The 18,352-nt window shown below is 38.0% G+C and overlaps 1 protein-coding gene across 1 annotated transcript in view; it reads right to left on the bottom strand.

Moving 5' to 3' along the window:
- Positions 1–5,158, bottom strand: part of RPL36A (ribosomal protein L36a) — a 53,239-nt gene extending 48,081 nt beyond the window's left edge. Inside the window, exon 1 of the mRNA XM_055565053.1 lies at positions 5,155–5,158. The gene's annotated coding sequence lies outside the window, so the exon portion shown is untranslated. The remainder of the gene's footprint in view (positions 1–5,154) is intronic.
- Between the last annotated feature and the right edge of the window lie 13,194 nt (positions 5,159–18,352).

The raw sequence follows: 18,352 nt of genomic DNA on the forward strand, positions 1-18,352 counted from the left end.
GACACAACTGAGTGACTTTCACTCCATTCACAAAAGACAATAGGTATGGACCAAAAGGAATATCTTAAAAGGTATAGAGGAAAAACGGCCAAGAGCTGTGGAAAGGAAGCCACAGGAGGTACCACTAAAGTTGTTGAGGGCCACAGGCTACCATTTCTTGAAAAGAGGTCATGACAGCAGTAGGGAAAAGGAAATACTATATGGAATGACTGCATAGGTACTGAAAATACCCAAGGCCCTGTTCAGATAGTATATCTGAATGCTTATACAAAGCACAAGACAAATAGTATCCAGCCCAGGGCTGGTTTTGTGATTGGCTTCCCTAAAAGAAAGGGTTGCAAAGAGTCAGACATGACTGAGCGATTTTCACTTCAAGGCAATGTCCAAACTTAATACCTGACACAGAAAGTGAGCCAACAGAAGAGCAGATTAGAATACACACGAGGAGGTTACTCTGGCCATCCTGAGGTTCCACTATGAAGACAAGCAAGTAGAACTACACACAGGACAAAAAAAGGTGAATGCTGCAATACAAGAATTACTGTTGTTAGCATTTATATAAGAAATGCTAAAGCAACTTGACAATTAAATCACTACATTCTTAACACCCTAACAAGTGAGCAGCATTTGAGCAATTAGCTGTTTAATGTATGAATTAAAATTAGTGTATCTAGAGCTATGTCTTAGAAAAATCACTCAAAAAGGAAAGCCTATACAATATAATTATGCTACACAGAAATGCATAGAAGGGACAGTTAGGGTATGGCAAATCAGGATTCAGATGTACTGACCAGGAATTTTATATGAACAAAAGGGACAACAGAATTTTGAGATACACCTGCAGTATAATGATAATAATAGCTATGCTTTATTGAAGTTATGCATACTATTTGCCACACATTGTACTAAGTATTTTATATTGGATCATCTTTTAAAAACAATTCTGAGTGAGAAGATCTATTGTACTCATTTTACAGATGGAAAAGCTGAAGTTTGGAGAAATTACCTTATTCAAGGTTACACAGTTAGTTGGTTGTAGGGCTAGCATTTGAACCCAGGTAGTTTGCCTCGGAGAAGGCAATGGCACCCCACTCCAGTGCTCTTGCCTGGAGAATCCCATGGATGGAGGAGCCTGGTCGGCTGCAGTCCATGGGGTCGCTGGGAGTCAGACACGACTGAGCGACTTCACTTTCACTTTTCACTTTCATGCATTGGAGAAGGAAATGGCAACCCACTCCAGTGTTCTTGCCTGGAGAATCCCAGGGACGGGGGAGCCTGGTGTGCTGCCGTCTATGGGGTTGCACAGAGTCGGACACGACTGAAGCGACTTAGCAGCAGCAGCAGCAGCAGCAGCAGTTTGCCTCGAGCTCATAGTCTGAAATACTATACTAAGCTGCCTCCTAAAGTTTTAAAGATAAGAAGTAATGTTCCTCTAGATGATGGGGCCAGAATGCTGGGAACATTTCATTCTAGAATTAGCATGGAAGAGTGGAAAGAGCCTAAGTTTTAGAATTAGGCAGAACTGGGTTCAAATCTTACCTCAGCCAGTACCTGTGTCCCATTGGGGAAGTCACTTAACCTTGGATCCTCAGTTTCTTCATTAAAAAAAAAATTAGATGGTAATGCCTGCCTTACAGGGTTGAAAAATGAGATTATATATAAAGTGCTTGACACACTGTAGATACTTTAATGTAGCTATTATTCAGAACTGAGCATCTTTTTACAATTTTAGTTATTTTTTTTTTTTTGGCTGTGGTGAGTGGCATGCAGGATCTTAGCTCCCCAACCAGGGATGGAACCTGGGCTCCCTGCATTAGGAATGCAGAGTTTTAGCCACTGGACCACCAGGGAAGTCCCAGAACTGAGCATCTTTGATAACCCTAGCAGAGTTGTTGTCTGGGAGAAAAAGAGAAAAGCAAGGCGTCACTTCGTGAAGGTAACTGATGAAGCGATAGAGCTAACGGAGACTGTAATGTTAAGTTTGAGTTTTATCTTGCAACCATTGGATAGCTGTTGGAAAATTTTAAAGTGGAATAATAGGATATTTGTGCTTGTTTCATGACAGAAGTACTAAATGCATGGTTTTAAAAGTTTCAAACAATATAGAATTGCTTAGAATAAGTGAAAATCCTCCCCTTACCCTCTTATATACATTTAGAAAGATCATTTTCGCAGTTCTATGGTAGTTGGATTAAGACTGGGAGAATAGTAAGTGTATTTATTTTGCTAGTTCAGGCAAGAGGCTGGAGGATTGAATTCAGAGTGAAAGTGGGGATGGACAGGAGGGCACATTTTAGAAATATGAGAGCTGTGAGAGGAGAAAACTGGAGTAAAGTAGAGAGCATGATAGGGAAAGAGGTAGGGGATAGAAAAATATGCCAATGAGATGATGCCTTGGGATTCAAAGGGGTGCAAAAATGACTGGGAAGAGAGGAGGATAACAGAACTTACCCTGTTGAACAGACTACAGGAAGCAAGTTATACAAATGGTCATTCTCAGTGTCTGGGTAACCCATGGAATTTCTCTCTGCCCCCAAATTTAAGGGACAAGTAAACTTTTCAAAGGAAAAGTTAGAAGCAAGCTAAGAGGGAAAAATATACTAGTTGAGTTTTAACTCTGTATTCTGATAAGGAAGAATGAGTAGAAATACAACAAGGAAAAAGAAAAAGAAGAGGTTGAGGAGTCAGCCATACAGGCATCCCTCCAGGGGTATTGGTTCCAGGACACACACCCCCACTCCTGCAGAAAGTAAAATCTCCAGGTGTTCAAGTCCCTTATAGAAAAGGTAATATTTGCATATAATTTACACACATCTTCCTATGTACTTTAAATCATCTCTAGATAATGTATAATGCACAATACAAGGTAAGTGCTATGTAAATAATTGCCAGAGTGCAGGAAATTAAAAGTTTTGCTTTTTGGATTTTTTCCAAAATATTTTCAATCTTCAGTTGGTTAAAATCCACAGAAGCAGAACCTGTGGACACAGAGAGCCTGCTGTTAAACTGTACTTCAGACTTGGGGCTTCCCAGGTGGTTCAGTGTTAAAGAAATAATCTGCTAATGCAGGAGACGTGGGGTCAATCCATAGGTTGGAAGATCCCCTGGAGCAGGAAATGGCAACCCATGCCAGTATTCTTGCCTGGAGAGTCCCATGGACAGAGTCTGGAGGGCTACAGTCCATGGGGTCGCAAAGAGTTGGACACGACTTAGTGACTAAACAACAACAAACTTCGGACCTATAGTTATTTCCTTATAGCTTAAACCATTTGCTACATAACATGACTGACCTGTGCACTAAAACAGTATTATTCAAATTAAAAATCTCAGGTGGTCATGATATTGCTGGATGTACCTTGATACTACAAAAGAAACATCAGCATGGCCTAGTTGCTTTTCTGAACACCTATCCATCATTGTTTGGCTGCATACACCACCAGGTCGCAAGAGTTGATCACTTCTTTTCAAGCATTTTTTTTCCGTTCCCTCAGGCAGATTCCAGGGATGCTTTATTTTCTTCTTTTTTTTTTCTTAAAACTGCCAACACTTTGAGGTTCTTTTCCCCATCAGATTAGTTATTATTCCTATTTCACCCCATTCTCCATAAGACAAGCACATCTTAAGGGTTTTCTTATAGATATTAAGAGTTTTGCTTTGAATTACCATGGGAGAATAGCCATGGGACAACACACAGAATAAATATGGGTAATTGCAAAGGTTCAGAATTTTACAAGTTTTAACAGTCAACTCTGATTCATATTCTCTTCCTTACTGATAAGGTGATTAACAAGCTCTCTCTTGGTCTTTATTCTTTAGTGGGCTTCCCCAGTTCACACAAAACTCACAAGCCAAAAAAGAAAAGATTATTAATTTTGTCTACATAAAAAAATATCTGAACAGCAAAAGCTTCCATAAGCAAAGTTAACAGGAAAACAAATGGGGAACAAATATTTGAAAAATTTCAACAAAGGACCAATTTACTTATTATATAAAGGGCTCCTTCTCTGGTGGTGCAGATGGTAAAGAATCTGCCTGCAACATGGGAGACCTGGGTTCGATCCCTGGGTTGGGAAGATCCCCTGGAGGAGGGCATGACAACCCACTCCAGTGTTCTCGCCTGGAGAATTCCCATGGACGTAAGAGCCTGGCAGGCTACAGTCTGTGGGGTTGCAAAGAATCAAACATGACTGAGCGATTAACACTACTAAATCTATTCCAGAAGTCTGACTTATAAGAATTCATCCTACAGATACACTTAATATATACAAAATGAGGAACCACTTTATATATTGATATGGAATGAGCTCCAATACATATTGTTAAATTAAAGCAGCAAGATTCAAGTCACAATATGCTGCAATTTGTGCAAAAGGGGGGATTAAAATAGATGTACACATTTGTTTGAATAAGCATAAATTATCTCTTGAAAGTGAAAGTTTTAGTCGCTCAGTCATGTCCGACTCTTTGCAACCCCTTTGTAGCCCATGAGGTTCCTCTGTCCATGGGATTTCCCAGGAAGGAATAATGGAGTGGGTAGTCATTCCCTTCTTCAGAGGATCTTCCTGACCCAGAGATCGAACCCAGGTCTCCTGCATTGCAGGCAGATTGTTTACTGTCTCAGGCACCAGGGAAGAAGGATATTGTTAACATTGTTTTCAGGGAGAGGAACTGGGTGGTTAGAAGGTAGGAGTGACAGGGAGACTTTTTACTATGTATCTTTTCTCTGTGTCTTTTGAATTTTGAATCATGTGACTATATTCCCTATTAAAAATAAATAATATTTTAAAGATAAAATTTCTCCCCACTTCAGAACTCTGAAATGTATACTAAGAGAGGTGATAGAAACAACTTCTAGGAATAAAAATCCTATATCAGCTACAATAATTTCAGATGCCCATTAGTTACAAATGGATTATTTATATATCTAAAGACATCAAATAGGGATGGGATAAGGGTGGGGTAAGTAAGACATTCACCTTGTGTGCAAAATTTAAAGGGATGCCAAAAAACTCAGTGATCAGGATAAATATTCTAATGTAATAGTTTAAAAATTAGTGCAAAAATCCATGATGAACAAAAATGTAAAAAAATTTAAATAAAGACAATGCCATACCAAGCCATACCGGACTGTGAGGAAAACAGAAAAAATGTGGACCCCATGTACATGTTTTTGTGTGTTCTTGAATGATTAATTTTTTTCCAAAAAATTAAAGCAGCTGGAAAAATTGAAAAGTAGATACATTAAAACTCACAGCGTTGTTTAAATAGCTTATCTACACTAAAAGCCGAATTAAATTTTACTTTCCTGACTTTAATGGAAGCAAACTCATCAGTAATATTTTCATTAAAATCAATAATATTTCATTAAATATTTTCTTAGGCCTAATAAGAATATGTAGAATTTGGGGAGAGTGCTAATACACTGGTGGAACTTAAATGCAAGATAGATATTGGAGAATCTCTGGAAATAAGAATTGCAAGGTAGACATGGACTATTTAGTTATTCCATGCTAAGGAGTTTAGATTTTATTTTGAAGGTGATGGTGAACCTCTAAAGTATTCCTGAAGTATTTCAATCTTCTTGTAGGAAGATTACAATCACACCAGTGACAAAGTCCAAAAAAGTGTTAAGACTGAAAGTAGGGACCTGATAGATTAAGTTAGAAATGTAATTGTAAGGTAGACTGGGTAAATTCTGATGACTAAATAAGAGGAGCAAGGGACTTCCTTGGTGGTCCAGTGGTTAAGACTCTGCACCGCAAGGGGGAATGGTTGGATCCCAGGTCTGGGGACTAAGATCCCACATGCCTCAGAGCGTGACCAAAAAATACTTAAAATTTTTAAAAAAAATAAGAGGAGGAAAAGGGGAAAGATGAGAAAAGAACAAGAAATTTTTTAAAAAAGATCAAATAATTTTGAAAGAGAATTCTAGAAGTTCAAAAAAAGTTTTAATATTAAAAACTCAGTGAATAGATTAAACTATAGATTGGGCACAGTTAAAGAGAAAAAGTGGTAAACTGGAACACAGATGTACAAAATATAACACAGAGAGATAAAGAATTAAAAATATGAAAGACGTAAAGAGACAAAGAGGACAAATGGGAAGAAAACTAATATTCAAAGAAGTAATGGGTAAGAGTGTTCTAGAACTGATGAATTAATGATGTGAATTCTGACTCAGGAAGTCTGAGTCCTGAGCAGGAAAAATACAAACTAAATTCACGTTTAGACCATTTCTTATATCTTAGAACATCAAAACAAATGATCCCAATGATAATACTCTACATTTTCTATGTGCCAGGATTGTTCTGAACATTTCACTCAAAAGACAATCATTGATGCTTGGGGCTGGTGCACTGGGACGACCCAGAGGGATGGAATGGGGAGGGAGGAGGGAGGAGGGTTCAGGATGGGGAACACATGTATACCTGTGGCGGATTCATTTTGATATTTGGCAAAACTAATACAGTTATGTAAAGTTTAAAAATAAAATAAAATTTTTAAAAAAAAAAAAAAGACAATCATTTTAATATATTGGGGTATTTTTCTTCCAGTCTTTTATCCATGCATGTTTATGTATAAAAACAAAAATTTTGAAGAAAAATATACTACACATATAATTTTGTATTCTAGTTTTTTACTCAGCATCTTTCCATAAGCATTTTCCCATGTCATTAAGCAGCAGTAGCAATAAAGGCATAAATAACAACTAACATTTTACTGTTGTGGTTATGAACATGGGTTTTTGAAGTCAAGCTTTCTGTATTTGAATCCCAGGTCACTACATACTAGCTGTGTGGCTTTGGATAAGTGACCCATTCTCTCTCTGCTCCCATTTTCTCATCTATGAGAACCTACATCCTAAGAGTTATTGTGAGTTATTGTTTACTAAGCTATCTGCCAGGCACTGTGCTAGACACATGAATAATCTCATTCAGTACTCACAAAGTTCCTGTGGGTTAGAACTGTTATTGCCCCTGTTTTACAGATGAGAAAAGTAGGGCTTAGAAAGACTGTTAAGTGATTTGCCTAAAGTCACACATCCAGTGATGGTGCTTAAACTTGAATTCAGATGTCTCCAAAAACTATTATCTTGATTGTCATGCTACACTCTTCTTCAATATGTTTGAATGGCTTCATAGTATGTAGGGATCATAAAGCTCATCACAATATCCCCCAAATGTTGCACATTTAGATCTTTTCCACTTACTTCCTATTACAAAAAACCCAGTGAAGAACATCTTTGCCCATAAAATATTGTGTGCACTTCAGGTAAACTGTTTAGGGTAGTTATTCTGAAGTGGACTTAGACTAAGTCAAAAAGTTTGAACATTTTAAGGCTCTTAACAAAGTTGGCAAACTGTTTTCCAGAAAGGTTGAAACTATTTACATATCCATAGGTAGTTAACAAGAATAAAGTTGAATATTTTTTTTTACATATTGACCACCTACTTAAATGCTTTGCCCATGTTTCTTCAGAGATGTTAATTTTTCTAATTTGTATGCTATATAGTTATATATTATGTGAGGGGTATATATTATATAGGCTTCCCAGGTGGTACAGTGGTAAAGAATCTGCCTGCCAATGCAGGAGATAGGAGTTTGATCCCTGGGTCAGGAAGATCCCCTGGAGGAGGGCATGGCAACCCACTGCAGTACTCTTTCCTGGAGAATCCCATGGTCAGAGGAACCTGGTGGGCTATACAGTTCATGGGGTTGCAAAAGAGTCAGACATGACTGAGCAACTGAACAACAGCAAATTTATTCCCAGGATGCCTATCTTATTTGGGTAATTTTCCTAGCAAAGTTGCTCCATCCTCAAAATAGAGTAAATATTCAGACTGGGACAATCTCTCTTCTACTTCCTCCCTCCCCTCCTTCATTCCTTCCTTTTAAAAAAGTTTCTTCCTTATAGTGCAGGCCTTGAGAAGTGAGATTCAACTGTAACTCTAGGCCAAGGCAACAGGAGCTGAAGTTAAATTTGGTTTTGCTTAGCCACACAGAAATGGATCTGAATGTAGGGCAGAGACAGAAATATACTCTTGAGATGATTTTTTATTATGTAAAAGTAAGTAAATGTATATCTATGCTTATGTAACTATGTCTGTGTATGTGAATGTACATGTAATTATGGGAGGAAATGAGGTTTTACTGAAAATATCTGGGCAAAAGAGAAACCCTGAATGCTTGTTGGCTTATTCTAAACCTGACTGTGATCCATGAAAAAAAAATTTTTTTTTAATCTGAGCATTGAGTTAAATATAATTCCAATAGGTTGTACATTGAAGAATGCTTACTGAATATTAGTCCAACCCACATTCCTTCAGGTGTGTAGCCACTATGACCTAAATAAAGGCAGAAGTATTATTAGTCTATTAATTCTAAAACAGTATAATATAATAAGCTTATATTGCAACAGTTTATATTTTTCTTCAGGTGAAAAGAGAATTGAAAAATGTAACTTGTTTATAAGCTTTAGTAAGGAACTTGGATTTTTTTCTTATTAATATTAGTTAAATTTCTTTTATTCCATTTGTGAAACAAGATATTTACCTGATTTTTAAAAAGCTCAATTGTTTTTTCTGATTATTATTAACATGCATATTAATTGCAAAAATAAATCAGAAAATACAGAAAAGTGCAAGGAAGAAAATGTGCTAATGGAAAGAAAAAAAAGAAAATGAGAAGAAAAACTAAACAATCACTTTAAAAATGTTGGGATTGCTCTAATAGAACTGCTGCTGGTCACTTTAATAAGGCCTATCTTCTATAAGACAAAGTTTCCTCCAATGAAAATACTGGAGGTGAGAACCAAGACAAGGCCCATGCAGAAGTCAGAGTAGCCAGACCCTGTGTCCTTCTAGCAATGATTCTCTGTTGAGATAAAATACTAAGATGGGCAGTTTCTCTTGATTAAAACATAAATCCTGTGTTTGAGTTACATCTGTGAAAAAATGGCAGATTAGGAAACGTCAAAAATCCTTCCCTTCACAAAAAAGTAAATTGTCAAACACTGTCAAAATCAACTTTATAAAAACTCTGGAAACAAAAGTTTATAGCAACTGTAGCTGTTGAGTGACATCACCAAAAATGGCAGAATAGGGAACTCCAGGGTTGTATCTACACAAAAACAAATAAGACATCAAAATCTGTCAAAGTTTTGCAAAATTCTAGAATCTAATTAAAAAATACAACAAGCAGTGGAAAGTTTAGTGAAGAAAAAAGTGGCTACATTGCAGTAAGAGTGCTCTGGTGCTTTCAATCACCTGCCTACCAACTCTTCACTCCCCAGGTCAGTGGCGGCAATGAAGAATGACGTCCTGCACTCTTGGCTCAGGTTGATATTGCCAGAATGAGCAATACACACCTTGTTCCCAAACATTATGGGTTTCCCTGGTGGCTCAGATGGTAAAGCATCTGCCTGCAATGTGGGAGACCCGGGTTTGATCCCTGTGTCAGGAAGATCCCCTGGAGAAGGAAATGGCACCCCACCCCAGTACTCTTGCCTGGAAAATTCCATGGATGGAGGATCCTGGTGGGCTACAGTCCATAGGGCTGCAGAGTTGGACGCAACTGAGCGTCTTCACTTTCTTTCTTTCCCAAATATCGTGATTGTTTGTTTCAACCTGACTAGTGGCTGTCTGGTATAAGGACCTGACTTTATTTCACCTGAATTAGAGCATTCCCATGGCTTCCTTGGTGGCTTTTGCCAAAAGCATTTAAAAGCAAAAGTGTTGTCTGGAGTAGCCCAGGAAAAGGGATGACAGTAGGGATAGGAAATAGACAGCTTGAAAAGCCTGGAAAAAAGAAGTTCAGAAAGGAAATGTTCCAACAGTTCTCATATATACCAGCGAATTGAGAAAGCTACATGTATACCAACAGCTGGACTCATGTTCAAAAAAGGCCATGAGAAGATCTAAGCTTTCACCTCTGCCTGATCTTCAGGATTTGTGCCAAACAGGAACCGACAGTTCAGGCAGAGTTCTAAATGTAGTGGCTAAGCATTTATACAATCCCCAAACACACAGCCAGTCTACAAACATTGGGAGAGTACTTTTTTCTTTCTCTTTTTTCCTTTCTGTATTTCTTTTCTTGACTCCAAACAATTAAGCAAATTCTGTCAGAATACTAGTTGACCACTCAGTTAATGGAATACAAACCTGACTGGCCACATTACACACTACAGTAGTTCCCCCCTTACCTATGAAGGATATGTTCCAAGACCCCTAGTGATGAAATCCTATATATACTATGTTTTTTCCTATACATGCATATTTATGATAAAGTTTAATTTATAAATTAGGCACAGGAATCCCTTAGAAGAAATGGAGTAGCCATCAGAGTCAACAAGAGTCCGAAATGCAGTACTTGGATGCAATCTCAAAAATGACAGAATGATCTCTCTTTGTTTCCAAGGTAAACCATCATGTAATTCAAGTCTATGCCCCGACCAGTAACGTTGAAGAAGCTGAAGTTGAATAGATCTATGAAGACCTACAAGACCTTCTAGAACTAACACACAAAAAAGATGTCCTTTTCATTATAGGGGACTGGAATGCAAAAGTAGGAAGTCAAGAAACACCTGGAGTAACAGGCAAATTTGGCCTTGGAGTACAGAATGAAGCAGGGCAAAGGCTAATAGAATTCTGCCAAGAGAATGCACTGGTCATAGCAAACACCCTTTTCCAGCAACACAAGGGAAGACTCTACACATGGACATCACCAGATGGTCGACACCAAAATCAGATTGATTTTATTCTTTGCAGCCAAAGATGGAGAAGCTCTATACAGTCAGCAAAAACAAGACCGGGAGCTGACTGTGGCTCAGATCATGAACTCCTTATTGCCAAATTCAGACTGAAATTGAAGAAAGTGGAGAAAACGACTAGACCATTCAGGTATGACCTAAATCAAATCCCTTATGACTACACAGTAGAACTGAGAAATAGATTTTAGGAACTAGATCTGATAGAGTGCCTGATGAACTATGGAATGAGGTTCGTGACATTGTACAGGAGACAGGAATCAAGACCATCCCCAAGAAAAAGAAATGCAAAAAAGCAAAATGGCTATCTGAGGAGGCCTTACGAATAGCTGTGAAAAGAAGAGAAGCGAAAAGCAAAGGAGAAAAGGAAAGATATAAGCATCTGAATGCAGAGTTCCAAAGAATAGCAAGGAGAGATAAGAAAGCCTTCCTCAGTGATCAATGCAAAAAAATAGAGGAAAACAACAGAATGGAAAGAGACTAGAGATCTCTTTAAGAAAATTAGAAATAACAAGGGAACATTTCATGCAAAGATGGGCTCGATAAAGGACAGAAATGGTATGGACCTAACAGAAGCAGAAGATATTAAGAAGAGATGGCAAGAATACACAGAAGAACTGTACAAAAAAGATCTTCATGACCCAGATAATCATGATGGTGTGAACACTCACCTAGAGCCAGACATCCTGGAATGTGAAGTCAAGTGGGCCTTAAAAGCATCACTATGAACAAAGTTAGTGGAGGTGATGGAATTCCAGTTGAGCTATTTCAAATCCTGAAAGATGATGCTGTGGAAGTGCTGCACTCAGTATGCCAGCAAATTTGGAGAACTCAGCAGTGGCCACAGGACTGGAAAAGGTCAGTTTTCATTCTAATCCCAAAGAAAGGCAATGCCAAAGAATGCTCAGACTACCACACAATTGCACTCATCTCACATGCTAGTAAAGTAATACTTAAAATTCTCCAAGCCAGGCTTCAGCAATACGTGAACCATGAACTTCCAGATGTTCAAGCTGGTTTTAGAAAAGGCAGAGGAACCAGAGATCAAATTGCCAACATCTGCTGGATCATCGAAAAAGCAAGAGAGTTCTAGAAAAACATCTATTTCTGCTTTATTGACTATGCCAAAGCCTTTGACTGTGTGGATCACAATAAACTGTGGAAGATTCTGGAAGAGATGGGAATAGCAGACCACGTGACCTGCCTCTTGAGAAACCTATGTGCAAGTCAGGAAGCAACAGTTAGAACTGGACATGGAACAACAGACTGGTTACAAATAGGTACAGGAGTAGGTCAAGGCTATATATTGTCACCCTGCTTATTTAACTTATATGCAGAGAACATCATGACAAACGCTAGGCTGTAGGAAGTGCAAGCTGGAATCAAGATTGCCGGGAGAAATATCAATAACCTCAGATATGCAGGTGACACAATCCTTAGGGCAGAAAGTGAAGAAGAGAGAGAGCCTCTTGATGAAAGTGAAAGAGAAAAGTTGGCTTAAAGCTCAACATTCAGAAAACTAGGATCATGGCATCCGGTCCCATCACTTCATGGCAAATAGATGAGGAAACAGTGGAAACAGTGGCTGACTTTATTTTTCTGGGCTCCAGAATCACTGCAGCCATGAAATTAAAAGACGCTTACTCCTTGGAAGGAAAGTTATTCCTTGGAAGGAAAGTTATGACCAACCTAGACAGCATATTCAAAAGCAGAGACATTACTTTACCAACAAAGGTCCATCTAGTCAAGGCTATGGTTTTTCCAGTGGTCATGTATGGATGTGAGAGTTGGATTATAAAGAAAGCTGAGCACAGAAGAATTGATGCTTTTGAACAACTGTGGTGTTGGAAAAGAGTCTTGAGAGTCCCTTGGATTGCAAGGACATCCAACCAGTCCATCCTAAAGGAGATCAGTCCCGGGTGTTCATTGGAAGGACTGATGTTGAAGCTGAAACTCCAATACTTTGGTCACCTGATGCGAAGAGGTGACTCATTGGAAAAGACCCTGATGCTGGGAGGGATTGGGGGCAGGAGGAGAAGGGGACGACAGAGGATGAGATGGCTGGATGGCATCACCGACTTGATGGACATGGGTTTGGGTAGACTCCGGGAGTTGGTAATGGACAGGGGGGAGGCCTGGCATGCTGTGGTTCATGGGGTCACAAAGAGTTGGACACGACTGAGTGACTGAACTGAACTGAACTCAGAACATGGTGTAATTTAAAACCTATGAATTGTTTATTTCTGGAATTTTCCATTTAATATTTTCAGATCATGGCTGATTATGGGTAGCTGAAACCATGGAAAATGAAACTTAGCATGCTGCTGCTGCTGCTAAATCACTTCAGTCATGTCTGACTCTGTGCTACCCCATAGACAGCAGCCCACCAGGCTCCCCCATCCCTGGGATTCTCCAGGCAAGAGTACTGGAGTGGGTTGCCATTTCCTTCTCCAATGCATGAAAGAGAAAAGTGAAAGTGAAGTCGCTCAGTTGTGTCCGACTCTTAGCGACCCCATGGACTGCAGCCTACCAGGCTCCTCCGTCCATGGATTTTCCAGGCAAGAGTACTGGAGTGGGGTGCCATGGGGGCACTAATGTAGAGATTTTACAAAATAGTTTAGAAATGTTGTTAAACAAACACGAGCCACAATAGGGAGCAAAAATACACCCTGAGGAAGGGGAACAATCATATTTCAAAATTTACCATATTGTAACATTCAAAATATCCAATTTTCAGCAAAAATTACAAGACAGGCAAAGAAAGAAGAAAGAATGGCACATTCACAGGAAAAAAAGAGAAATTAATAGAAACTGTCCCTAAAGGAGCTGAGACTAAGACTAGACAAACAGTTTAAGACTTTAAATCAACTGTGTTAAATATGCCCAAAGAACTTAAGGAAACCAAGAAAAAGAAGTAAAGGAAACAGTAGAACAATGTCACATAAAGCACAGAATATCAATAAAGAGATATAAATTATAAAAAGAATCAAAAAGAAATTCTGGAGTTGAAAAGTACAATAACTGAAATAAAAATTTCACTAGAGTAGAGAGTTTTTAGCAAGATTTGAGGAAGAAGAATCAATGAAATTGAAGATAGATTGATCCATATTATCCACTCTGAAAAGCAGAAAAAGAATGAAGAAAAATTAATAGAGCCTAAGAAACTGATGAGACACTATCAGTCATACTAACATATGAAAAATGGGATTCCTGGATGGAAGGAAGAGAAAGGAAAGGGAATAAAAAACATTTAAAGAAATAATAAATGACCGATAACCTCCAAAATTTAATGAAAGACATGAATCTATATATACACCAAGAAGCTAACAACTTCCAAGCATGGTAAATTCATGCGATTCACACTGATACACATTATAGTCAAATGGTCAAAATACAAAGCCAAAGAGAGAATTTTGAAATATCACCAAAAGTGACTCAAAATGTGCATGAAAGCCTCAATAAGATTTCAGCCTATTTCTCTTCAGAAGCCATGAAGGCCAGAAGACAATGAGGTTATCTATTCACAGTGCTTAAAGAAAAAAACTGTCAAGCAAGAATCCTATATGTGGTCAAACTATCATTCAAAAAGGGGTAGAAATTAAGATATTTCCAGATAAGCAAAAACTGAGAGAGTTTATTACTAGTAAACCTGTCCTACAAGAAATGCTAAAACTCATCCTTCAGGCTGAAATGAAAAACGACTAGAGCATAACTCAAAGCCATATGAAGAGATAATGAACAACACAAAGATAGCTACAGAGGTAAATGTATAGGCCAGTATTATTTCATTTTTCATTTGTAACAAAGATGGGGGACAGGGCTATATAGAAGTAGAGTTTTTACATGCCATTTAAGTTACATTGATATCAATTTAAATTAGATTATTATAACTTTAGGATGTTAAATGTCTTCCCCATGGTAACCACTAAGAAAATATCTATAGAATGTACACAAAAGGAAATGAGAAGGGAACCTAAATGTGTCACTACACAAAATCAACCAAACACAAAGGGAAATGAGGGATAAAAAAGCTTTAAGACATATAGAAAACAAATAGCAAAATAGCAGAAATTCTTTATTTTTCCTGAGGAGTAAGGGATCTGAGCGCCACACCAGGCACTCTAACTCTGATCCTGCACAGGAAAGAAAAGACCCTCAAAGTCCTGGCTTTGAAAACAAATGGGTAATAATCCAGGAAAACTGTAAAACTACAGAGAACAGAAACCCACTCTTGAAGGGCTCATGTGTAACCATAGCCCTGGCACAACAGGAGGGTGCAAGCAACCCACATAGGGGACATCCCTTGAGTGCCTGGCTCTGGTGACCAGGTGGGACTGAACTTCTGGGCCCCACAGACATCTACGTAAGGCCATTCCTTCAAGATTGCGAGAGGTAACCAATTTACTAATGCATAGAAACAAACGCAGCAGCTGCTGCTGCTGCTGCTAAGTCGCTTCAGTCGTGTCCGACTCTGTGCGACCCCATAGATGGCAGCCCACCGGGCTCCCCCGTCCCTGGGATTCTCCAGGCAAGAACACTGGAGTGGGTTGCCATTTCTTTCTCCAATGCATGAAAGTGAAAAGTGAAAGGGAAGTCGCTCAGTTGTGTCTGGTTCTTCGTGACCCCATGGACTGCAGCTTACCAGGCTCCTCTGTCCATGGGATTCTCCAGGAAAGAATACTGGAATGGGTTTCCATGCCCTCCTCCAGGGGATCTTCTCAACCCAGGAATCAAACCTGTATCTCCTGTATTGCAGGCAGATTCTTTACCTCTGAGCCACCTGGGAAGCCCCGTATGATAACTCTACTTTCAGCTTTTAAAAGAACTTCCGTGCTGCTGTTCTCCATAGTGGCCACACCACTTTTTATTCCCACCAACAGTGCAGGAGAGTTCTCATTTCTCCACACCCTCTCCAGCATTTATTTTTTGTTTTTTGCTTCCTTTTATTTGTTTTTTGACAATAACAGAAAATCTGACATTTATTGCTAGTGAAAAACCAGGATAATATTTAATAGATTTAATTCTCATTTGAAAAATTCAGAAAACTGAGGTTTCCCTAAAGGAAAACTAATCACATTCAGAATGTTTTTTAAGCATTCTGTTGAATTCCTTGAATTTCTGCTTACAACTCTGTCCTTGGGGAGTACAAGTGGAACTAGCAGATGATAACAACATTTATTATTTGTAGACTTTTTGATGATGGCAATTCTGGCCAGTATGAAGTGGTACCATGCTCATTGTATTTGTGATTTTCAGTTCTCTAATAATTAGTGAGTTTGAGCATGTTTTCATGTGCCTGTTGACCATCTGGGAGATGGTCTTTGGAGAAATGTCTATTTAGGTCTTCTGCTCATTTTTTATATTGAGCTTGGAAGTTGTTTTCATATTTTGGAAAATAATCCTTTGTCAGTCACATTGTTTGCAAATATTTTCTCCTATTCCATAGGTTGTCTTTTCATTTTGTTTATGGTTTCCTTTGCTGTGCAAAAGTGTATATGTTTAATTAGGTATCATTTGTTTATTTTTGTTTTCATTTTCTAGGAGATGGATCCAAAAAAATAAAGCTGTGACTTATGTCAAAGAGTGTTCTGCCTATGTTTTCCTCTAGGAATTTTATAGCATCCAGTGTTACATTTAGGTTTTAATCCATTTTGAGTTATTTTTGGGTATGGTATTAGAGAATGTTCTGATTTCATTATTTTACATGCAGCTGTCCAGTTTCCCCAGCAGCACTTATTGAAGAGACTATCTTTTCTCCAGTGTATATTCTTGCCTCCTTTGTTGTATATTAATTGATATGGTCAGTTGATTTTCCACATGATTGCCAAGACCATTCAATAGGGGAAAGGACAATCTCTTCGACAAATGGTTTTGTGAAAACTGGATAAGATGTCCACATACAAAAGGATGAAGTTTGACCCTTATTTTACACCACATATAAAAATTAGTTCAAAATGAATCAAAGACTTAAATATAAGACACAAAAATATAAAACTTGTAGAAGAAAACATAGGGGAAATCTTCATGATATTGGTTTCAGTAACAATTTCTTGGATATAACACCAAAGGTACAGGGAACAAAAGAAAAAATAAATTAGATGCCATAAAAACTAAAAAAAAAATTGTGTGTCAAAGGATTCTATCGTGATTATGAAATAGTAATCCACAGGATGGAGGAAAATATTTTCAAAGCATATATATGATAAGTGATTAGTTTCTAGAATATATAAAGAATGTCAACAACTCACCAACAGCAAAAGATAAAAACCAACCAACTCCACAGAGTGTACATACCTCAACATAATAAAAGCCATATATGACAAACCTACAACTAGCATTATACTCAATGGTGAAAAGCTGAAAGCATTCCCCCTAAGATCAGGAACAAGACAAGGATGTCCACTCACCACTTTTATTCAACATAGTTTTGGAAGTCCTAACTACAGCAATCAGAGAAGAAAAGTAAAGGGAATCCAAATTGGAAAAGAAGTAGTTAAACTATCACTGTTTGCTGATGATATGATACTATACGTAGAAGATCCTAAAGATGCTACCAGAAAACTACTAGAACTCATGAATGAATTTGGTAAAGTTGCAGGTTACAAAATTACTACACAGAAATCTGTTGCATTTTTATACATAACAATGAAAGATCAGAAAGAAAGTCAAGAAGCAATTCCATTTACCACAACATCAAAAAGAATAAAATACCTAGGAATAAACCTACCTAAGGAGACAACAGACCTGTACTCCAAAACTGTAAGATGCTGATGAAAGAAATTGAAAAAGACATAAACATATGGAAAGATATACCATGTTTGTGGATTGGAAGAATCAATATTGTCAAAATGACTATACTGCCCAAGGCAATCTACAGATTCAATGCAATCCATCTCAAATGGCATTTTTCACAGAGCTAGAACAACAACAACAAAAAAATCTCAAAACTTGTATGGAGACACAAAAGACTCCAAATAGCCGAAGCAATCTTGGAAAAGAAACACAGAGCTGGAGGAATCAGCCTCCCTGAATTCAGACTATACTACAAACTACAGTCATCAAAACAGTATGGTACTGGTGCAAAAATAGAAATATAGATCAATGGTACAGGATAGAAAACCCAGAAATAAGCCCATGCACCTATGGTCAATTAATCTATGACAAATGAGGCAAGACTACACAATGTTGGAAAGACAATCTCTTCAACAAATGGTGCTGGGAAAACTGGACAGCCACATGTAAAAAAAATGAAATTAGATCATTCTTTAACTCCATACACAAAAATAAGCTCAAAATTAATTAGAGACCTAAATGTGAGACTGGACACTATAAAACTCCTAGAAGAAAATGTAGGCATAATATTCTCTTACATAAATCACAGCAACACCTTTCTCAATCCATCTCCCAGAATAATGGAAATAAAAGCAAAAATAAGCAAAGGAGATCTATTTAAATTCAAAAGCTTTTGCACAGCAAAGGAAACAATGAAGAAAACGAAAAGACAACCCACAGATTGGGAGAAAACATTTGCAAATGATCTGACCAATAAGGGATTAGTCTCCAAAACTTACAAACAGTTTATGATGC

The sequence above is a fragment of the Bubalus kerabau genome, chromosome X, assembly GCF_029407905.1.
Source record: "Bubalus kerabau isolate K-KA32 ecotype Philippines breed swamp buffalo chromosome X, PCC_UOA_SB_1v2, whole genome shotgun sequence".
NCBI classification, from domain to species: Eukaryota; Metazoa; Chordata; class Mammalia; order Artiodactyla; family Bovidae; genus Bubalus; species Bubalus kerabau.